Below are 24,609 nucleotides of genomic sequence, written 5' to 3' on the forward strand. Positions count from 1 at the left end.
TAGGGAAAACTACCAAACCTGTGCAATTTTGAAAAGTACACACCTAGGGGAGTCCAAAATAGGGTGACTTGTGGGGCGCTCACCAGGTTCTGTTACCCAGAATCATTTGCAAACCTCAAAATTTGGCCCAAAAACACTTTTTCCTCACATTTTGGTGAGATAAAGTTTTGGAATCTGGGAGAAGCCACACATTTTCTTCCACCCAGCATTCCCCCAAGTCTCCAGATAAAAATGGTACTTCACTTGTGTGGGTAGGCCTAGCGCCCGCGGCAGGATATGCCCCAAAACACAACGTGGACACCTCATATTTTCCCAAAGAAAACAGGGCTGTGTTTTGGAAAGTGCCTAACTGTGGATTTTGGCATCTAGCTCAGCCGGCACCTAGGGAAACCTACAAACCTGTGCATTTTTTAAAAGTAGACACCTAGGGGAATCCAATATGGGGTGACTTGTGGGGCTCTCACCAGGTTCTGTTACCCAGAATCCCTTGCAAACCTCAAAATTTTGCCAAAAAACACTTTTTCCTTCCATTTCGGTGACACAAAGTTCTGGAATCTGAGAGGACCCACAAATTTCCTTCCACAAAGCATTCCCCCGGTCTCCCAATAAGAATGGTACCCAACTTGTGTGGGTAGGCCTAGCACCCGAGACAGAAAATGCCCCAAAACACAATGTGGACACATCACATATTCCCTAAGAAAATAGAGCTGTTTTTTGCAAAGTGCCTAGCTGTGGATTTTGGCCTCTAGCTCAGCCGGCACGTAAGGAAACCTACTAAACCTGTGCAATTTTGAAAACTGCATACCTAGGGGAATCCAAAATAGAGTGACTTGTGGGGCTCTCACCAGGTTCTGCTACACAGAATCGTTTGCAAACCTCAAAAGTTGGCTAAAAAACACTTTTTCCTCACATTTTGGTGACACAAGGTTCTGGGATCTGAGAGGAGACACAAATTTCCTTCCACCCAGCGTTCCCCCAAGTCTCCCAATAAGAATGGTACCTCACTTTTTGCGGGTAGGCCAAGCGCCCGCGGCAGGATATGTCCCAAAACACAATGTGGACACATCACATATTCCCTAAGAAAATAGAGCTTCTTTTGAAAATGAGCCTGACTGTAGATTTTGCTCCCTAGTTCAGCCGGCACCTAGGGAAACCAACCAAACCTGTGAATTTTGAATGATAAACACCTAGGGGAATCTAAGAAGGGGTGACTTGTGGGACCCTCACCAGGTTCTTTTACCCAGAATCCTTCACAAACCTCAAAATGTGGCCAAAAAACAGGTTTTCCTCAAAGTTCGGTGACACAAAGTTCTGGAATCGGAGAGGAGCCACAAATGTCCTTCAACCCAGCATTCCCCCAAGTCTCCCAATAACAATGGTACCTCTCTTATGTGGGTAGGCCTAGAGCCCTCAATAGGAAATGCCCCAAAACACAATGTGGACACATCATATTTTTCCATAGAAAACAGAGCTGTTTTTTGCAAAATGCCTAGCTGTAGATTTTGGCCTCAAGCTCAGCCGGCACCTAAGTAAACCAACCAAACCTGTGCATTTTTTAAAACTAGACACTGAGGGAATCCATGATGGGGTGACTTGTGGGGCTCTCATCAGGTTCTGTTTCCCAGAATCTTTTGCTAACCTCACAATTTGGCCAAAAAACACTTTTCCTCACATTTTGGTGAGATAAAGTTCTGGAATCTAAGAGAAGCCATACATTTTATTCCAGCCAGCATTCCCCCAAGTCTCCAGATAAAAATGGTACCTCACTTGTGTGGGTAGGCCTAGCGCCTGTGACAGCAAATGCCCCAAAACACAACCTGGTCACATTACGTTTTCCAAAAGAAAACGGAGCTGTTTTTTGGAAAGTGCCTAGCTGTGGATTTTGGCCCCTGGCTCAGACGGCATCTAGGGAAACCTACCAAATCTGTGCATTTTGAAAACTAGACACTGAGGGGAATCCAAGACGGAGTGAATTGTGGGGCTCTCACCTAGTTCTGTTACCCATAATCCTTTGCAAACCTCAAAATGTGGGTAACAAAACACTTTATCCTCACATTTTAGTGACAGAAAGTTCTGGAATCTCAGAGGAGCCACAAATGTTCTTCCACCCAACGTTCCCCCAAGCCTCCCAATAGAAATGGTACCTCACTTGTGTGGGTATGCCTAGTGCCTGTAAAAGGAAATGCCCCAAAACACTATGTGGACATATCAAAATTATCAAAAACAAAACTAACTGTTTTTGCTGGGGGAACGCTTCTGTTTTGGGTCCTGGGCTCAGCAGCCATATAGGGAAAGCGACCAAACCCAAACATTTCTGAAAACTAGACACCTGAGGGAGTCCAGGGAGGTTTGACATGCCTTGATCCCCCAGTGTTGTCTTACCCAGAATCCTTTGCAAACCTCAAAATGTGGCTAAAAAACCCTTTTTCCTCACATTTAGGGTGACAGAATGTTCTGGAACTTGAGAGTAACCACAAATGTCCTTCCACCCAGGGTTTCCCTAAGTCTCCCGATAAAAATGATACCTCTTTTGTGTGGGTGGCCCAGGTGCCTGCAACAGAAAAAGGCCAAAAACCTGTAGAGATTGAGGGGAAAGCACAGTGCGTTGATAAGCACATATTTTTCTTTTATACATCTTTAGGCTGACGCTGCTTAGGGACCCACACAAGTGAGGTATCATTTTATTTGGGAGACTGAGGGGAACGCTGGGTGGTAGGAAATTTGTGCCGGAGCGGTGATCCTACAAAGAAAAGTGAGGAAAATATGCTTTTTTAAGCAAATTGCGAGGTTTGCAAAGGAGTCTGGGTAAGATAATTTTGGGGGCTCCAGGCAAGCCTCACCTCCCTGGGTTTGGTAGGCTTCCCTAGAAGGTCGCACCTGTGACCAAAAACATAGGTGCCCTACCAAAACACATGTAGTTTTGCATAGATCATTTTGATGTGTCCACGTACTTCTGTGATGTTCTGAACACAAAAATTGTAGAAAGAAATGCACTTAGGTAATGTTAAAAAGACCCCTCACCCACCAACCAAGTTGGTGGCATGATTCATCATCGGGGTCCCACCCAAGACACCTAGCGTGTCACGGGTGTGCTGCAACACCTCATTTCAGCCGAGCAGGTTTTGTCATTTTTACCACACATAAGATTGGATTTTACACGAGGGTGAGTGATGGCTCAGCAGATCAAATTTTACTAACAAGAGATTTCACAAAAGTGAAATTCACTGTTAATAACTGAAAGGCCAAAAAACTGAACCAGTGACTCACAGCTCGTGAGGTGTAAAGCCGTTTCAAGGCACCAACCGCTTTACAGTCCATTCACACACCTTTCATACATGACATGCCCAAGACCATTCACGCCACCAGCCGCAGGCCCAGCACATTACAACACTCAAAGCAACAGACAGCGCCATTCAAGGGCCCATCACTTTCATACGCCCACATGCCTGATACAGCAATCACACCAGCCAATGGGAGTGTGTAGACTGGCATTTGGCTGGCAGCGCCAGCCAAGCACCACCCCACACACACCGCCAGCCAAGAACCACCCCACACACACCACCAGCCAAGCGCCAGTTCATGCTCTCCGGCATCACTTTTTTCTTTTTTTTTAAACAACAAAGAAACCACTATTTATAAATAAGTATGAAACTACAAACACAAAAGCTGTAACTGAATACATGACAGTAATGCCAACTGTGAAAATGAACATCTGAAAATATAAAACAGCAGTTTACGCTCACTGTATTTCCCAATAATTCTTCTGTGTGTGGTAGCTCCTGAAACACCCAGCCACACACAGCCCAGGCTTTGAAGGACAACCAGGGCAGTACACCCTAGTCTCCTTCCTGATACCTCCTTGAGCAAAGACTCTACATGTCTTAGCAGGAAAGTTTTTTTGGGCCGTGGGAGGAATGTGCTCAGCAAAGTGATGATCTTTCAATCTAGCCACATCTTCCACCACTGCTTCTCAAGGAACTCTTGCCTGTTCCAGTACAACGAGGCTCGCTATGATAGACTCCTGACATTTCACAAATGTCGTCCTTGACTCTAGAGAACTATCATTGAACACAACAAAAGCTTTAAAAGTTGCCAAGTGGAACAAGTGAACCGCTAATTTCTAATGCTGAACATAAGCCTTACGAGCAGCAGTGTAAGGTTCCAACCTCTGATCCACTCTATCAACACCACCCATGTGCTTAATGTAGTCTAAAATGCACACAGGTTTGTGCACTTCAGCAACTTGACCCCAAACAACCACAGGTGAAGTACTCTCATCATGGATGGTAGTTAGCATGTACACATCCCTCCTGTCTACAAATTTCAGAGCTAGCAGCTCATCGTTCCGCAAGGCACAGCTCTGTCCCTTCTCAAGTTTTTTACAGACAAGCTCTCTTGGATAGCCTTTCCGATTAGAGCAGATCGTGCCACAAGCAACAGTGTCCACTCTGAACAATTCCTTGAATAACTGAACTCCAGTGTAGAAGTTATCTATATTAAAATGGTGACCTTTGTTAAACAGTTGTCTACCAAGTTCCCACACAATTTTCTCACTAACTCCAAAAGTGGGCGGACAACCAGGGGTGTCAATACTGGAATCCCTACCAGTGTAGACCTGGAACTTTTGTACTACATTTAAACAGCATTTACAATTTCATTCCATACCGTGCCCTCTTGCTAGGAATGTACGGCCTAAAAACCGAATGACCCTTGAACAGGACCAAAGACTCATCTACACATATTTCTTTGCCTGGAACACAGATCTCTGAAAACCGATCTACCAAATCATCAAGGACAGGTCTAATCTTAAAAAGATGGTCAGAATCAGGGTGATCTTGTGGCAAGGCTAAAGCATTATCCACAAAATGCAACATCCGAAGAAGAAGCACATACTGGTTACGACTCATGATTGCAGGAAATGTAGCAGTTGCCATCAAGGCAATAGTAGAACAACATGAAGACAGTAATGGCTTCCTTATCAGCCCCATCAAAAAAGTTAAACCCAAGAACTTTTTTAACTCCTCCAGATTTGTGGGAATCCACCAGCTAGCTCTACAGTGTGGACTAAGTCTGGCAGTGTTGTCCCTCAAATACTGCTCTGCATACAAATTAGTCTGCTCAACAATCTCTTCCAAAAATATATCGTCCATAAACAACTCAAAGAAGTTGACAGGCAAAAAGTTTTCCGTATGAACTGGACACCCTGGGAAACCAGTAAACGCAGGCAACTGTGGCTGCTCCATGTTTGGTGCAACCCACGTGTCAGGTCTTCCATTGGGAAGCCTATCAGCCGCTGGCTGCTGCACCATTGGCACATCAGTGACCTCCTTTAAAACAGGAACTTCATCAGCACTGAAAGTGGCTTCATCATGAGATGATTCCTCTCTGACAGAAAATTCCCTTCCAGAACCTTGCATTTCTTCCTCTGCCTTAAATGCAGAGTCAGTCTCATAACCATGGTCAGAAGACGACACAAAAAGCACACCGACATCCTGCTGAGTGGTCATCCTACGGCTAGCCATGATCTTTCCTACAAAAAGTAACTGGACAAATGCACCACCAACAACCAGCACTGTGAAAGATAAGTAATAAACAAAGTGTACCTTTATCACTAAGAGTTATAAACTCAAAAACTATAACTTTCACTTGCCTGAAAAAGCTTGACTCACCAGCAACTACTCTGCACAGCCACAGCAATCACCACTAAAAAGAAAAAAGAAAAGCAAATTATACATAAGACAACACAAATATAATTGTGCATAAATCTAAGGACATTTTCACACACAATCCTGCATTCAGTACACCACCTACAAACATGTCATTCATGCATTGCAACAATACTCCTTTGGAGTAAATTTATTTACTTACCTAAAATATGCAACTACACAAACTGCAGGACAACCACTGCCAAAACCACAACAAGCCACAGCAAAGGAAGCAAAAGCTTTGAACTAGCGCAAAAAACTGTTATAATCACAAATGCAAATACTTTGCCAGTTGACAAACACCCCACCACTAACCATTTATAAATTTTCCCTGGTGTCTAGTGTTCTCTGCTTGGGGGCAGATGGGCCAAAAATAAATAGGCCCATCTGCCCCCAAGAGGGGCAGAAATGCCATCGAATATATTGCCCATCTCTGGGGGGAGACCTTTACCCTAAGGGCCACCTCCCCGCCACAAAGCACACACACACACACACACACACACAAATGGGCCTAAAATAAACAGCCCGTTCTGCCCCCAAGGGGGCAGAACAGCCCAATAGTACTTTTTACCCCTTCGGGCGACCTTTGCCAAATGGGGAGCCCCCCCAACACAAAAAATACAAAAGAAAGAATAACAAAATCCCTGGCGTCATTATGGTTTCTGCACCCCTGGGGGCAGAAATGGCATAGATTATATTGCCCCCTTTAGGAGCAATGTTGATGTGACTTTTCCGCTGGCCCAGCGGAAAAGTCTAAATAGGGAGCAAGACATAACGCCAGCAATGGCGGTATTCTGGCGCCCGTAACCTCGGCGGTCTTCTGGGAAGACCGCCGAGGTTGTATTGAGGGCCATAATGTTTTAATTATATAATATTTTCAATGTTTATATATTAATTGTTTAAATGTTAATGTTAATTTGAAATTATCTTTACACATTTCAGAACTTTAAACAATTATATTTATTAAATATGGTTAATATTTTTAAGTATATATATTTTGTAATTTAGGAGGAACAGTTAATTTATTTTTTTCAATCTTCAACAATTCTGTTACTTTTGCTTGTGATGATTTTTTTTTTGCTTGATTTTTTATGTTTCTATAGGCATATTGGTGCTGGCGTCATCCTGACATTCAGCCCCAAAAATAACTAAAAGGAAAGAGATAAACTATAAGGATATAAAAACAAACAAGATTTTAAGTACTTCAAAAAGCAAAAAAAAAATGGACTGACTTTTAAGATGCAAGGGCAGTCTGTTCCAAAATTCACAAGTGGAATGGAGAAAATTTCTGCCACCTCACAAAGCCTTCTTAATTCCATCCCACAAAGCCTTCTTAATTCCTGGAACAGTGACAGAACTTGAAGCAGCTGATCACAGCTTTCTATTTGGAAAGTACCACCTGAATATCCTTTTAAGGTACTCTGGCCCAGATCCATACAAGGCTTTATGTTCCAAGCATAATACCTTAAACGCAACACTTCATCTGACTGGAAACAGATAAAGCTCAGCCAGGGCACTAGAAACAGACATGAACTTTGGGATTTTCTTTAAAAGTTGGCCAGCAGCATTCTGCAGTGTCTGAAGCTTATTTAGTGACCGCTGTTTAATGCCCAAACAACGGGCATTACAGTATTCAAGTCTAGATAAGACTAAAGCAACAAAAACTGACTTTTACAATTCAAAAGGAAAAAAGACAACACCTTCTTCAAAGTTCTCAATATGAAAAAAGATGATGACATCAGATTATCTGATCCACAAATGAACTGCTCCAAGGTTCCTTACTTTAGCAGCTGGTAGGGGTGGGAGTGTCGAAGGACTGAGGCCACCAAGAATGATTCCAGAAAGAGGTATCTTTCCCAAAAAGGAGAACCTCAGATTTATCTGAATTTAACTTCACACAATTGCTGCTCAACCAACTGACAATGGCAACCATATACCTGTTAAACTGATCGGTGACCTCCTCCGTATTGCTTGATATCAAAACAACTACCTAGGTGTCACCTGCAAAGGCTACAGTGGTCAGTATGGAAGGGTGAATCAACTTGGCAAAGGGAGCCATATAGATATACAAAAGCATTGGGCTAGAGGATGAACCCTGGGGCACCCCACAAGGTAGAGAAAAGGGTTTTAAATTAAACTAACTCCCCAAGGGCCACAGACTGCTCCCTGTTTGTTAGGAATGAAGAAAAAAAATCACAGGCCGGGCCGATAATCCCAGTTTCTGTCAAACACTCCAGAATAATCATGTGGCTCGCCGTGTCAAAGGCTGCAGATAGATCAAAAAAGATAAGTGCAGCCCTTCCACCATTGTCCATGATGAGTCTGATCTCTTCAGACACTACAACTAGAGATGCCTCTGTACTGTGGTTTGACCTAAAGCCAAAGTGTGATTCGATCAAAAAATTTGTTTTCTCCAAATATTCTGATAATATTTTTTATAAGATGTTTTTCATAAACCTTTGCTGGGTGTGGTAGCTGAGAAATAGGTTGATAGTTTTTTTCTTCCTTAGGAACAAGGAAAAAAAATTCAGCAGAAGAATTTAGTTTTTTTCATTTCATAGGAAAAACGTCTGTTTTGAAGATGTCAACTATGACATTCAAAACTTTGCGGACATGGGTCTAGAAAAACTCCAGATTTAGGGCCTGATTACGAGTACGGCGATCCTTAGACCTCCGTACCTGCGGTGGCGGTCCGAACTCTGTATTCTTGGAGGTCCAGCGCCCAAATTATGATGCTGGTGTTCAGACCGCCGTAAGACCACCACCGCCACTAGGATCTTGGATCCTGATGCGTTGGTGGTGGGGAAAGCAGTGGTCAAGCACTTTGGTGCCAGTGTCAGAAACGCCACGCTGATTGTGACTTGCCTTTCTGCTGCCTTTTCATTTCATGGCAGGGACACTGCCATGAAAAGGATGGCAGAAGGGCACAGATTGAGCCACGAGGGTCCCTTCACCATCCATGCCCATGTAAGGGGCAGTGCAGAGGCCCCCTTTCAGCACAGTTGGAATGCACCGCTGCAATGGCAACAGTGTGCCTTCTGATTGTGTTGGTGGTACAGACAGTGTTGAGGCATTGGCATTGCCTCTCTCTTCTGGCCGCCTGGTGGGAATATCATAATACAGAGGTGGGGAGGCCATTGGCTTAGCGGCGTCCTCCCCACCGCCTTTTTAGCAGCCCGGCGGTCCGACTGCCAAAGTCCTAATCAGGGCCTTAGTATAGTCAATTATCTCAGCTACTTGGTCTATTGTCAGAGGGCAAAGTATAGGAAAGCAATAGTTTTGCCCTCAATATTTTTTGTTTATTTTTTTTTATTTCAATATTTTCTCTAATCCAAACATAATCATTCACAGAGGAGGATGCAGCTATAAGTACTTTATTAGCTCTTCAAGTACTGTGATTTGTGTTTTGTTTCTCCTCACCACTCTTTCAGGTATCCATTTTTTGAGTAATTAGGCAGGAGCCCTCACATTTTTGATTCAGGATCTCTAGGGCAGGAATTGAGGCTGAGGTGCAGAGTCCCCCATTGGATAACTTTTGCGCTTAGTGATCCTAAATAGTCCTTTTGTTACAGTTGTCATCCAAGTGGAGTTGATGCAGACCTCATTCAGTGTCTGGCAAAGACTAAAGCATGCATTAGCGCGACTGAAAGTTCTTTCTGCATTTGTGCAGAGGATGCAGCAGGTACTTCCTAAAGTCCATGCAGGCATGCATCACTCTAGTGATGAAGCAGGCTTCTGGCTGCCAACAGATTCACTCCTGGGCTCGGGTGAGATACCTGAATGTTGACTGTGCAATAGAATTCCATGTGTGTGTCCATTCCAAGTACAGTACTTTTGGAAAATGAAGAACAAGGATGTCGCACGGAGTCGGAGAGAGGCGTCACTGGAGTCGGTGCAGCGTCAGTCCCTTATGGAGTCCAAGGAGATGAGGTGTCGGTTCCACGCTGCGATGCAGGTGGAGGAGAGGTGCTGGTTTAATCCAGAGGCCAGGGGAGTCGATGCATCATTGTCTGCGATGCCTTGATCCTTTGTGACCTGTTGGGTCACTGGTTCCGGTCCATCAAGACGAGATGTGTTGACTTCTCAGTGTTGCAATGCAGGCTGGAGTAATTATGTGGAGTGATCTCCACGAAGTGGGAGCAGACTGCAGCTTTGCTTGTGTTGCTGAAGTTGTACCGGTGTTGCTGAAGTCGGAAACTAGCAAAAACTAGCTGGTGAAATCTTTTTGGCCCTAATACTTCAGAAAACAGTAGGCAAGCTCAATCCAAGTCCTTGGAGAGCACTTCTCAGCAAAGTCAGAGGTCAGCAGGGTACAGCAGGGCAGCAGTCCTTCTCAGTAAAGCAGTCCAGATGAGTCAGGGACCCAGTTTATATACTCAAAAATGCCTCTGAAGTGCAGGAGACTTCAAAGAGTGGTTTTGAAGTGCACAAGTTCCCCTTTCTACCAGGGTCCCAGTAGGGGGTTTGGCAGCCCAATGTGTGAGGACAGGCAATATAAATATAGCCTTTGAAATATAAATGTCAGGCCCTCCATCCTACCAGCCCAGGAAGACACATTCAGTATGAAGATGAGTGCAGGTGTGACTGAGTATACTGTGTTTGTGGTTGTCTGGGTGAAATGCACAAGGAAGCTGTCATCATCCCAGCCCAGACGTTGATTGGAGACAGGCTGTAAGGCACAGATGGATTTTAAGTGCAGAGAAATGCTCACTTACAAAGTGGCCTTTCTAAAATAGTACTATAAAATCCAACCTCGCCAATAAGCAGGATTTTCTATTACCACTCTAGCCATACTAAATATGACCTGGTTACCCCTTTCTAATTAGAATCTACCACTCAAACAGTATGTGAAGTTAGCCCTAATACTATCCTATGAAAGGAGCAGGACTCACAGTAGTGGAAAACAAATTTAGGAGTTATACACTACCAGGACATTTAAAACATGCATGTACATATCCTGCCTTTTACTTACATAGCACTCTGCCCTATGGGTTACCTAGGGCCTACCATAAGGGTGACATATATGTAGAAAAAAAGGGAGTTTAAGGCTTAGCAAGTACTTTTCAATGCCAAATCAAAATGGCAGTGAAACTGCACAGACAGGCCTTGCAATGGCAGGCCTGAGACATGGTTGAGGGGCTACCTATATGGGTGGCACAGCCATCCTGCAGGCCCACTAGTAGCATTAAATGTATAGGCCCTGGGCACATCCAGTAAATCAAATATACCAATTGGGAATGGACCAATGTTACCATGTTTAAGGGAGAGAATATGCACGTTAGCACTGGTTCCAAGTGGTAAAGTGCACAGAGTCCTAAAACCAGCATAAACAGTGCCACAAAAGTGCAGGGAGACAGGCAGGCAAAAAGTTGAGGGGATGATCACCCTAAGGCTGTCAGGTACAATAGGAATCTTGTGAGAATGCTAGCACCATTGCTAAAATAACTGATAACGAAGTCAAAAATGCATAGCATTTACATATTTGAGAGAGTATATAATTTTGCAGTTGTGGAATTTTTTTCTGTGATCTTAGGTTACACTTCTTGGTCATGTGTGATGTCAGTTGCATGAAGATTTCAAAGGGTATAAACCAGCCTTGCTAGCATTCATTTACCACTTTGAAACATAGGGGGTCATTCCGACCCTGGCGGTCATAGACCGCCAGGGCCGGGGACCCCGGATGCACCGCCAACAGGCTGGCGGTGCATCCAGGCCAATACTGACCGCGGCGGTAAAGCCGCGGTCAGAAAAGGGAAACCGGCGGTTTCCCGCCAGTTTTCCCCTGGCCTGAAGAATCCTCCATGGTGGCGCTGCAGGCAGCGCCGCCATGGGGATTCCGACCCCCTTCCCGCCAGCCTGGTTCTGGCGGTTTTGACCACCAGAACCTGGCTGGCCGGAACGGGTGTCGTGGGGCCCCTGGGGGCCCCTGCAGTGCCCATGCCAATGGCATGGGCACTGCAGGGGCCCCCTAACAGGGCCCCACAAAGATTTTCAGTGTCTGCATAGCAGACACTGAAAATCCCGACGGGTGCAACTGCACCCGTCGCACCCTTTCCACTCCATTCGGAGCTGGCATCCTCGTGGAAGGGGGTTTCCCGCTGGGCGGGCGGGCGGCCTTCTGGCGGTCGCCCGCCAGCCCAGCGGGAAACTCAGAATGACCGCCGCGGTCTTTTGACCGCGGTACGGTCTTCTGGCGGTTCCCGCTTGGCGGGCAGCTTCCGCCGCCCGCCAAGATTAGAATGACCCCCATAGTATCGATCAGCATAGTCACCCAGTGTTGATTTCCAAACTAGTGGTGATATCTAGAAAACTCTCATCTAAGAGCTCCAGGAGAAAGCATCAACCCTGTCTTAAAAAGATCCTGATACACAGAAATGTCACACCGAGAGGATTTTCACAAGTGGAGACGTAGCAGCCCTGATGTACAGGTTTCCAGGTAGCTATGGATGCAGTTCAAAGTACTGGTGTAGGCTTTACCCAGCTAGTACATACATTTTGAGTACCTAAATAGATCACTTTTTGAACAATTCCATTCAGACCAGCCGGATGTGTTATTTTCTTCTTCGTCCTCTTCTTATAACATCTTGCTATATTTCGACCTGTGGCAACATCGTGTCCTCGTGTAGGTGAATGCAAATGCAACTATACCCATGTCCCTCACCCTACGCCTGGTGAAGTTCAACACACCTGTCGCAGCAATGCAGTCGAATAGGCACTTCACAAACACACGTAATTAGATCTCATTGCAAATAGCAATACTGTCGAGCACACAGCAGAAGATTCTCAAACAAGCATGCCTCTTGTATGAGTGACACGCCCATCAAAACTGAAAGTCACGAAGATAAGCCATTGTATAGTCTAATATTGACACCTTTACAACTAAAATAGCAACTTTCATATGCAATCTTAGCTGCGAATCTACCGACAAACGTGTGTGTTGTTATTTTATGACAACCTGTAACAACACAAACTACTCAATAGTAACATTTCAGCACTGCACAATTTGTATTTGCAAGCATTTACACTTGTTTCTAAGGAAAAAATAACGAATTAACATTCGTACGAAAAGACTGATAAAAAAGAAATTAATACAATTAAAATAAATTAATGCGACAAAAAATGTAAGGCCATGTATACATAAGGTCATTAAGCCTGACAGTGTGCATACGAAGCTGTGACAAAACGTAAAAGGCCTACTAAAAGTGTATCAGAATTGATAAATCTAAACAGTGAAATGCGAATCATTGACATAAGAGATTGCTTTTAATGACATAGTATACAGCAGTATCATTAAAAGGACCATCACCATCTACAAAAACAAAAAACACAAAAATACCTGAAGAAAAACTTGTGGAAATGATAGAGATTACAGGTAGAAAATGTAAGGATCTTCCCTTTTAATGCCTTTTAACTCCAAAATCTATTATTGAGACTGCATTAAATAATATCATTGTTAAATGCATAAACCCAGGAGGTCAACTTTTGAATGACACAAACATATGGTTCCCATTAACCCCTTTCCCCCTCCTGTGCCGACACTTTTTTTGGCTATTTGGGGAAGTTCACGCTTTGGCCCTCATAACTTTTTGTTCACATAAGCTACCCACACCAAATTTGCGTCCTTTTTTCCAACATCCTAGGGATTCTAGAGGTACCCAGACTTTCTGGGTTCCCCTGAAGGAGACCAAGAAATTAGCCAAAATACAGTGGAAATTTTTGTTTTTTAAAAAATAATGGGAAAAAAGGGCTGCAGAATGCAGCTTGTGGTTTTCCCCCTGAAAATGGCATCAACAAAGGGTTTGCGGTGGCAAGATCACCACCTTCTCAGCTTTCAGGAACAGGCAGACTTGAATTGGAAAACCCCATTTTTCAATACAATTTTGACATTTTACTGGGACATACCCCATTTTTACTGTTTTTTGTGCTTTCAGCCTCCTTCCAGTTAGTGACCAAAATGGGTGAGAAACCAATGCTGGATCCCAGAAACCTAAACATTTCTGAAAAGAAGACAAAATTCTGAATTCAGAAAGGGGTCATTTGTGTAGATCCTACAAGTGTTTCCTACAGAAAATAACAGCTGAAATAAAACAATATGGAAATTGAGGTAAAAAAACTGCAATTTTTCTCCACGTTTTACTCTGTAACTTTTTCCGGCGATGTCAGATTTTTGGAAGCAATATACCGTTACGTCAGCTGGACTCTTCTGGTTGCGGGGATATATAGGGCTTGTAGGTTCATCAAGAACTCTAGGTACCCAGAGCCAATAAATGAGCTGCACCTTGCAATGGGTTTTTATTCTATACCGGGTATACAGCAGTTCATTTGCTGAAATATAAAAAGTGAAAAATAGGTATCAAGAAAACCTTTGTATTTCCAAAATGGACACAAGATAAGGTGTTGAGAAGCAGTGGTTATTTGCACATCTCTGAGTTCCGGGGTGCCCATACTAGCATATGAATTACAGGGCATTTCTAAAATAGACGTCTTTTTCACATACTGCCTTACATTTGGAAGGAAAAAATGTAGAGAAAGACAAGGGGCAATAACACTTGTTTTGCTATTCTGCGTTCCCCAAAGTCTCCCGATAAAAATGGTACCTCACTTGTGTGGGTAGGCCTAGCGCCCACGAAAGGAAATGGCTCAAAACACAACGTGGACACATCACATTTTTTCACAGAACACAGGTGTTTTTTGCAAAGTGCCTACCTGTGGATTTTGGCATCTAGCTCAGTCGGCACCTGGAGAAACCTAGCAAACCAGCACATTTCTGAAAACTAGACACCTAGGGGAATCTAAGATGGGGTGACTTGTGGGGCTCTGACCAGGTTCTGTTACCCAGAATCCTTTGCAAACCTCAAAATTTGACTAAAAAACACCTTTTCCTCTAATTTCGGTGACAGAAAGTTCTGGAATCTGAGAGGAGCCACAAATTTCGTTCCACCCAGCGTTCCCCAAAGTCTCCCGATAAAAATGGTACCTCACTTGTGTGGGTAGGCCTAGCGCCCACGAAAGGAAATGGCCCAAAACACAACGTGGACACATCACATTTTTTCACAGAAAACAGATGTTTTTTACAAAGTGCCTACCTGTGGATTTTGGTCTCTAGCTCAGCCGGCACCAGGGGAAACCTAGCACACCAGTGCATTTTTGAAAACTAGACACCTAGGGAAATCCAAGATGGGGTGACTTGTGGGGATCTGACCAGGTTCTGTTACCCAGAATCCTTTGCAAACCTCAAAATTTGACCAAAAAACACCTTTTTCTCTCATTTCGGTGATAGAAAGTTCTGGAATCTGAGAGGAGCCACAAATTTCCTTCCACCCAGCGTTCCCCCAACTCTCCTGATAAAAATGGTACCTCACTTGTGTGGGTAGGCCTAGCGCCCACAAAAGGAAATGGCTTAAAACACAACGTGGACACATCACATTTTTTCACAGAAAACAGAGGTGTTTTTTGCAAAGTGCCTACCTGTTTATTTTGGCCTCTAGCTCAGTCGGCACCTGGGGAAACCTAGCAAACCAGCACATTTTTGAAACCTAGACACCTAGGGGAATCCAAGATGGGGTGACTTGTGGGGATCTGACCAGGTTCTGTTACACAAAATCCTTAGCAAACCTCAAAATGTGACCATAAAAACACTTTTTCCTCTCATTTCGGTGACAGAAAGTTCTGGAATCTGAGCGGAGCCGCAAATTTCCTTCCACCCAGTGTTCCCTCAAGTCTCCCAGTAAAAATGGTACCTCACTTGTGTGGGTAGGCCTAGCGCCCACAAAAGGAAATGGCTCAAAACACAACGTGGACACATCACATTTTTTCACAGAAAACAGAGGTGTTTTTTGCAAAGTGCCTACCTGTTTATTTTGGCCTCTAGCTCAGTCGGCACCTGGGGAAACCTAGCAAACCAGCACATTTTTGAAACCTAGACACCTAGGGGAATCCAAGATGGGGTGACTTGTGGGGATCTGACCAGGTTCTGTTACACAAAATCCTTAGCAAACCTCAAAATGTGACCATAAAAACACTTTTTCCTCTCATTTCGGTGACAGAAAGTTCTGGAATCTGAGCGGAGCCGCAAATTTCCTTCCACCCAGTGTTCCCTCAAGTCTCCCAGTAAAAATGGTACCTCACTTGTGTGGGTAGGCCTAGCGCCCACGAAATAAAATGGCCCAAAACACAACGTGGCCACATCACATTTTTTCACAGAAAACAGAGGTGTTTTTTACAAAGTGCCTACCTGTGGATTTTGGCCTCTAGCTCAGCCGGCACCTGGGGAAACCTAGCAAACCAGCGCATTTTTGAAAACTAGTCACCTAGGGGAATCCAAGATGGGGTGACTTGTGGGGCTCTGACCAGGTTCTGTTACCCAGAATCCTTTGCAAACCTCAAAATTTGACCAAAAAAACACCTTTTCCTCTCATTTCGGTCACAGAAAGTTATGGAATCTGAGAGGAGCCACAAATGTCCTTCCACCCAGCATTCCCCCCAGTCTCCCGATAAAAATGGTACCTCACTTGTGTGGGTAGGCCTAGCGCCCACGAAAGGAAATGGCCCAAAACACAACGTGGACACATCAAATGTTTTCACAGAAAATAGAGGTGTTTTTTGTAAAGTGCCTACCTGTGGATTTTGGCCTCTAGCTCAGTCGGCACCTGGGGAAATCTAGCAAACCAGCACATTTTTGAAAACTAGTCACCTAGGGGAATCCAAGATGGGGTGACTTGTGGGGCTCTGACCAGGTTGTGTTACCCAGAATCCTTTGCAAACCTCAAAATTTGACCAAAAAAACACCTTTTCCTCTCATTTCAGTCACAGAAAGTTATGGAATCTGAGAGGAGCCACAAATTTCCTTCCACCCAGCATTCCCCCCAGTCTCCCGATAAAAATGGTACTTCACTTGTGTGGGTAGGCCTAGCGCCCAGGAAAGGAAATGGCCCAAAACACAACGTGGACACATCAAATTTTTTCACAGACAATAGAGGTGTTTTTTGTAAAGTGCCTACCTGTGGATTTTGGCCTCTAGCTCAGTCGGTCCCTTGTGAAATCTAGCAAACCAGCACATTTTTGAAAACTAGACACCTAGGGGAATCCAAGATGGGGTGACTTGTGGGGATCTGACCAGGTTCTGTTAGGCAGAACCATTTGCAAACCTCAAAATTTGAACATAAAAACACCTTTTCCTCTCATTTCGGTCACAGAAAGTTCTGGAATCTGAGAGGAGCCACTTATTTCCTTCCACCCAGCGCTCCCCCAAGTCTCCCGATAAAATGGTACCTCACTTGTGTGGGTAGACCTAGCGCCCACGAAAGGAAATGGCCCAAAGCACAACATGGACACATCACATTTTTTCACAGAAAACAGAGGTGTGGATTTTGGCCTCTAACTCAGCCGGCACCTGGGACAACCTAGCAAACCAGCGCATTTCTGAAACCTAGACACCTAGGGAATCCAAGATGGGGTGACTTGTGGGGGTCTGACCAGGTTCTGTTACCCAGAATCCTTTGCAAACCTCAAAATTTGAACAAAACAAAACCTTTTCCTCTCATTTCGGTGACAGAAAGTACTGGAATCTGAGAGGAGCCACAAATTTCCTTCCACCAAGTGTTCCCCCAAGCCTCCCAATAAAAATGGTACCTCACTTGTGTGGGTCGGCCTAGCGCCCACGAAAGGAAATGGCCCAAAACACAACGTGGACACATCACATTTTTTCACAGAAAACAGATGTTTTTTACAAAGTGCCTACCTGTGGATTTTGGTCTCTAGTTCAGCCGGCACCTGGGGAAACCTAGCACACCAGTGCATTTTTAAAAACTAGACACCTAGGGAAATCCAAGATGGGGTGACTTGTGGGGATCTGACCAGGTTCTGTTACCCAGAATCCTTTGCAAACCTCAAAATTTGACCAAAAAAACACCTTTTTCTCTCATTTCGGTGATAGAAAGTTCTGGCATCTGAGAGGAGCCACACATTTCCTTCAACCCAGCGTTCCCCAACTCTCCTGATAAAAATGGAACCTCACTTGTGTGGGTAGGCCTAGCGCCCACAAAAGGAAATGGCTCAAAACACAACGTGGACACATCACATTTTTTCACAGAAAACAGAGGTGTTTTTTGCAAAGTGCCTACCTGTTTATTTTGGCCTCTAGCTCAGTCGGCACCTGGGGAAACCTAGCAAACCAGCACATTTTTGAAACCTAGACACCTAGGGGAATCCAAGATGGGGTGACTTGTGGGGATCTGACCAGGTTCTGTTACACAGAATCCTTAGCAAACCTCAAAATGTGACCATAAAAACACTTTTTCCTCTCATTTCGGTGACAGAAAGTTCTGGAATCTGAGCGGAGCCACAAATTTCCTTCCACCCAGTGTTCCCTCAAGTCTCCCAGTAAAAATGGTACCTCACTTGTGTGGGTAGGCCTAGCGCCCACAAAATAAAATGGCCCAAAACACAACGTGGCCACATCACATTTTTTCACAGAAAACAGAGGTGTTTTTTACAAAGTGCCTACCTGTGGATTTTGGCCTCTAGCTCAGCCGGCACCTGGGGAAACCTAGCAAACCAGCGCATTTTTGAAAACTAGTCACCTAGGGGAATCCAAGATGGGGTGACTTGTGGGGATCTGACCAGGTTCTGTTACCCAGAATCCTTTGCAAACCTAAAAATTTGACTAAAAAAACACCTTTTCCTCTCATTTCGGTCACAGAAAGTTATGGAATCTGAGAGGAGCCACAAATTTCCTTCCACCCAGCATTCCCCCCAGTTTCCCAATAAAAATGGTACCTCACTTGTGTGGGTAGGCCTAGCGCCCACGAAAGGAAATGGCCCAAAACACAACGTGGACACATCAAATTTTTTCACAGAAAATAGAGGTGTTTTTTGTAAAGTGCCTACCTGTGGATTTTGGCCTCTAGCTCAGTCGGTCCCTTGTGAAATCTAGCAAACCAGCACATTTTTTAAAACTAGACACCTAGGGGAATCCAAGATGGGGTGACTTGTGGGGATCTGACCAGGTTCTGTTACGCAGAACCCTTTGCAAACCTCAAAATTTGACCAAAAAACACCTTTTCCTCTCATTTCGGTGACGGAAAGTTCTGGAATCTGAGAGGAGCCACAAATTTCCTTCCACCTAGCGCTCCCCCAAGTCTCCCGATAAAATGGTACCTCACTTGTGTGGGTAGACTTAGCGCCCACGAAAGGAAATGGCCCAAAGCACAACATGGACACATCACATTTTTTCACAGAAAACAGAGGTGTGGATTTTGGCCTCTAGCTCAGCCGGCACCTGGGACAACCTAGCAAACCAGCGCATTTCTGAAAACTAGACACCGAGGGGAATCCAAGATGGGGTGACTTGTGGGGCTCTGACCAGCTTCTGTTACCCAGAATCCTTTGCAAACCTCAAAATTTGACCAAAACAAAACCTTTTCCTCTCATTTCGGTGACAGAAAGTTCTGGAATCTGAGAGGAGCCACAAATTTCCTTCCACCCAGTGTTCCCCCAAGCCTCCCAATAAAAATGGTACCTCACTTGTGTGGGTAGGCCTAGCGCCCACGAAAGGAAATGGCCCAAAATACAACGTGGACAAATCACATTTTTTCACAGAAAACAGAGGTGTTTTTTACAAAGTGCCTACCTGTGGATTTTGGCCTCTAGCTCAGCCGGCACCTGGGGAAAACTAGCAAACCAGCGCATTTTTGAAAACTAGTCACCTAGGGGATTCCAAGATGGTGTGACTTGTGGGGCTCTGACCAGGTTCTGTTACACAGAATCCTTTGCAAACCTCAAAATTTGACCAAAACAAAACCTTTTCCTCTCATTTCGGTGACAGAAAGTTCTGGAATCTGAGAGGAGCCACAAATTTCCTTCCACCCAGCGTTTCCCCAAGTCTCCTAATAAAAATGGTACCTCACTTGTGTGGGTAGGCCTAGCGCCCACGAAAGAAAATGGCCCAAAACACAAGGTGGCCGCATCACATTTTTTCACAGAAAACAGAGGTGTTTTTTACAAAGTGCCTACCTGTGGATTTTGGCCTCTAGCTAAGCCGGCACCTGGGGAAACCTAGCAAACCAGCACATTTTTGAAAACTAGACACCTAGGGGAATCCAGGATGGGGTGCCTTGTGGGGCTCTGACCAGGTTCTGTTACCCAGAATCCTTTGCAAACCTCAAAATTTGACCAAAAAAAACACCTTTTCCTCTCATTTCGGTCTCAGAAAGTTTTGGAATCTGAGAGGAGCAACAAATTTCCTTCCACTCAGCGTTCCCGGAAGTCTGCTGATAAATATGGTACCTCACTTGTGTGGGTACACTTAGCGCCCACAAAAGGAAATGGCCCAAAACACAACATAGACACATCACATTTTTTCACAGAAAACAGTGGTGTTTTTTACAAAGTGCCTACCTGTGGATTGTGGCCTCTAGCTCAGCCGGCACGTGCGGAAACCTAGCAAACCAGCACATTTCTGAAAACTAGACACCTAGGGTAATCCAAGATGGGGTGACTTGTGGGGCTCTGACCAGCTTCTGTTACCCAGAATTCTTTGCAAACCTCAAAATTTGACTAAAAAAACACCTTTTCCTCTCATTTCGGTGACAGAAAGTTCTGGAATCTGAGAGGAGACACACATTTCCTTCCACTCAGCGTTCCCCCCAGTCTCCTGATAAAAATGGTATCTCACTTGTGTGGGTAGGCCTAGCGCCCACGAAAGGAAATGGCCCAAAACACAACGTGGACACATCAAATTCTTTCACAGAAAACAGAGGTGTTTTTTACAAAGTGCCTACCTGTGGATTTTGGCCTCTAGCTCAGTCGGCCCCTTGTGAAACCTAGCACACCAGTGCATTTTTGAAAACTAGACACCTAGGGAAATCCAAGATGGGGTGACTTGTGGGGATCTGACCAGGTTCTGTTACCCAGAATCCTTTGCAAACCTCAAAATTTGACCAAAAAAACACCTTTTCCTCTCATTTCGGTCACAGAAAGTTATGGAATCTGAGAGGAGCCACAAATGTCCTTCCACCCAGCATTCCCCCCAGTCTCCCGATAAAAATGGTACCTCACTTGTGTGGGTAGGCCTAGCGCCCACGAAAGGAAATGGCCCAAAACACAACCTGGACACATCAAATTTTTTCACAGAAAATAGAGGTGTTTTTTGTAAAGTGCCTACCTGTGGATTTTGGCCTCTAGCTCACTCGGCACCTGGGGAAATCTAGCAAACCAGCACATTTTTTAAAACTAGTCACCTAGGGGAATCCAAGATGGGGTGACTTGTGGGGCTCTGACCAGGTTCTGTTACCCAGAATCCTTTGCAAACCTCAAAATTTGACCAAAAAAACACCTTTTCCTCTCATTTCAGTCACAGAAAGTTATGGAATCTGAGAGGAGCCACAAATTTCCTTCCACACAGCATTCCCCCCAGTCTCCCGATAAAAATGGTACCTCACTTGTGTGGGTAGGCCTAGCGGCAAGGAAAGGAAATGGCCCAAAACACAACGTGGACACATCAAATTTTTTCACAGACAATAGAGGTGTTTTTTGTAAAGTGCCTACCTGTGGATTTTGGCCTCTAGCTCAGTCGGTCCCTTGTGAAATCTAGCAAACCAGCACATTTTTGAAAACTAGACACCTAGGGGAATCCAAGATGGGGTGACTTGTGGGGATCTGACCAGGTTCTGTTACGCAGAACCATTTGCAAACCTCAAAATTTGAACATAAAAACACCTTTTCCTCTCATTTCGGTCACAGAAAGTTCTGGAATCTGAGAGGAGGCACTTATTTCCTTCCACCCAGCGCTCCCGCAAGTCTCCCGATAAAATGGTACCTCACTTGTGTGGTTAGACCTAGCGCCCACGAAAGGAAATGGCCCAAAGCACAACATGGACACATCACATTTTTTCACAGAAAACAGAGGTGTGGATTTTGGCCTCTAGCTCAGCCGGCACCTGGGACAACCTAGCAAACCAGCGCATTTCTGAAAACTAGACACCTAGGGGAATCCAAGATGGGGTGACTTGTGGGGCTCTGACCAGGTTCTGTTACCCAGAATCCTTTGCAAACCTCAAAATTTGAACAAAACAAAACCTTTTCCTCTCATTTCGGTGACAGAAAGTTCTGGAATCTGAGAGGAGCCACAAATTTCCTTCCACCCAGTGTTCCCCCAAGCCTCCCAATAAAAATGGTACCTCACTTGTGTGGGTAGGCCTAGCGCCCACGAAAGGAAATGGCCCAAAACACAACGTGGACACATCACATTTTTTCACAGAAAACAGATGTTTTTTACAAAGTGCCTACCTGTGGATTTTGGTCTCTAGCTCAGCCGGCACCTGGGGAAACCTAGCACACCAGTGCATTTTTAAAAACTAGACACCTAGGGAAATCCAAGATGGGGTGACTTGTGGGGATCTGACCAGGTTCTGTTACCCAGAATCCTTTGCAAACCTCAAAATTTGACCAAAAAAACACCCTTTTCTCTCATTTCGGTGATAGAAAGTTCTGGCATCTGAGAGGAGCCACACATTTCTTTCAACCCAGCGTTCCCCAACTCTCCTGATAAAAATGGTACCTCACTTGTGTGGGTAGGCCTAGCGCCCACAAAAGGAAATGGCTCAAAACACAACGTGGACACATCACATTTTTTCACAGAAAACAGAGGTGTTTTTTGCAAACGTGCCTACCTGTTTATTTTGGCCTCTAGCTCAGTCGGCACCTGGGGAAACCTAGCAAACCAGCACATTTTTTAAACCTAGACACCTAGGGGAATCCAAGATGGGGTGACTTGTGGGGATCTGACCAGGTTCTGTTACACAGAATCCTTAGCAAACCTCAAAATGTGACCATAAAAACACTTTTTCCTCTCATTTCGGTGACAGAAAGTTCTGGAATCTGAGCGGAGCCACAAATTTCCTTCCACCCAGTGTTCCCTCAAGTCTCCCAGTAAAAATGGTACCTCACTTGTGTGGGTAGACCTAGCGCCCACGAAATAAAATGGCCCAAAACACAACGTGGCCACATCAAATTTTTTCACAGAAAACAGATGTGTTTTTTACAAAGTGCCTACCTGTGGATTTTGGCCTCTAGCTCAGCCGGCACCTGGGGAAACCTAGCAAACCAGCGTATTTTTGAAAACTAGTCACCTAGGGGAATCCAAGATGGGGTGACTTGTGGGGATCTGACCAGGTTCTGTTACCCAGAATCCTTTGCAAACCTCAAAATTTGACCAAAAAAACACCTTTTCCTCTCATTTCGGTCACAGAAAGTTATGGAATCTGAGAGGAGCCACAAATTTCCTTCCACCCAGCATTCCCCCCAGTTTCCCGATAAAAATGGTACCTCACTTGTGTGGGTAGGCCTAGCGCCCACGAAAGGAAATGGCCCAAAACACAACGTGGACACATCAAATTTTTTCACAGAAAATAGAGGTGTTTTTTGTAAAGTGCCCACCTGTGGATTTTCGCCTCTAGCTCAGTCGGTCCCTTGTGAAATCTAGCAAACCAGCACATTTTTTAAAACTAGACACCTAGGGGAATCCAAGATGGGGTGACTTGTGGGGATCTGACCAGGTTCTGTTACGCAGAACCCTTTGCAAACCTCAAAATTTGACAAAAAAAACACCTTTTCCTCTCATTTCGGTGACAGAAAGTTCTGGAATCTGAGAGGAGCCACAAATTTCCTTCCACCCAGTGTTCCCCCAAGCCTCCCAATAAAAATGGTACCTCACTTGTGTGGGTAGGCCTAGCGCCCACGAAAGGAAATGGCCCAAAATACAACGTGGACACATCAAATTTTTTCACAGAAAACAGAGGTGTTTTTTACAAAGTGCCTACCTGTGGATTTTGGCCTCTAGCTCAGCCGGCACCTGGGGAAAACTAGCAAACCAGCGCATTTTTGAAAACTAGTCACCTAGGGGATTCCAAGATGGTGTGACTTGTGGGGCTCTGACCAGGTTCTGTTACACAGAATCCTTTGCAAACCTCAAAATTTGACCAAAACAAAACCTTTTCCTCTCATTTCGGTGACAGAAAGTTCTGGAATCTGAGAGGAGCCACAAATTTCCTTCCACCCAGCGTTTCCCCAAGTCTCCTAATAAAAATGGTACCTCACTTGTGTGGGTAGGCCTAGCGCCCACGAAAGAAAATGGCCCAAAACACAACGTGGCCGCATCACATTTTTTCACAGAAAACAGAGGTGTTTTTTACAAAGTGCCTACCTGTGGATTTTGGCCTCTAGCTAAGCCGGCACCTGGGGAAACCTAGCAAACCAGCAAATTTTTGAAAACTAGACACCTAGGGGAATCCAGGATGGGGTGCCTTGTGGGGCTCTGACCAGGTTCTGTTACCCAGAATCCTTTGCAAACCTCAAAATTTGACCCAAAAAACACCTTTTCCTCTCATTTCGGTCACAGAAAGTTTTGGAATCTGAGAGGAGCAACAAATTTCCTTCCAACCAGCGTTCCCGGAAGTCTCCTGATAAATATGGTACCTCACTTGTGTGGGTACACTTAGCGCCCACAAAAGGAAATGGCCCAAAACACAACATAGACACATCACATTTTTTCACAGAAAACAGTCGTGTTTTTTACAAAGTGCCTACCTGTGGATTGTGGCCTCTAGCTCAGCCGGCACGTGCGGAAACCTAGCAAACCAGAACATTTCTGAAAACTAGACACCTAGGGTAATCCAAGATGGGGTGACTTGTGGGGCTCTTACCAGCTTCTGTTACCCAGAATTCTTTGCAAACCTCAAAATTTGACTAAAAAAACACCTTTTCCTCTCATTTCGGTGACAGAAAGTTCTGGAATCTGAGAGGAGACACACATTTCCTTCCACTCAGCGTTCCCCCCAGTCTCCTGATAAAAATGGTATCTCACTTGTGTGGGTAGGCCTAGCGCCCACGAAAGGAAATGGCCCAA

Source organism: Pleurodeles waltl, chromosome 11 (genome assembly GCF_031143425.1).
Source record: "Pleurodeles waltl isolate 20211129_DDA chromosome 11, aPleWal1.hap1.20221129, whole genome shotgun sequence".
In the NCBI taxonomy this organism is placed as follows: domain Eukaryota; kingdom Metazoa; phylum Chordata; class Amphibia; order Caudata; family Salamandridae; genus Pleurodeles; species Pleurodeles waltl.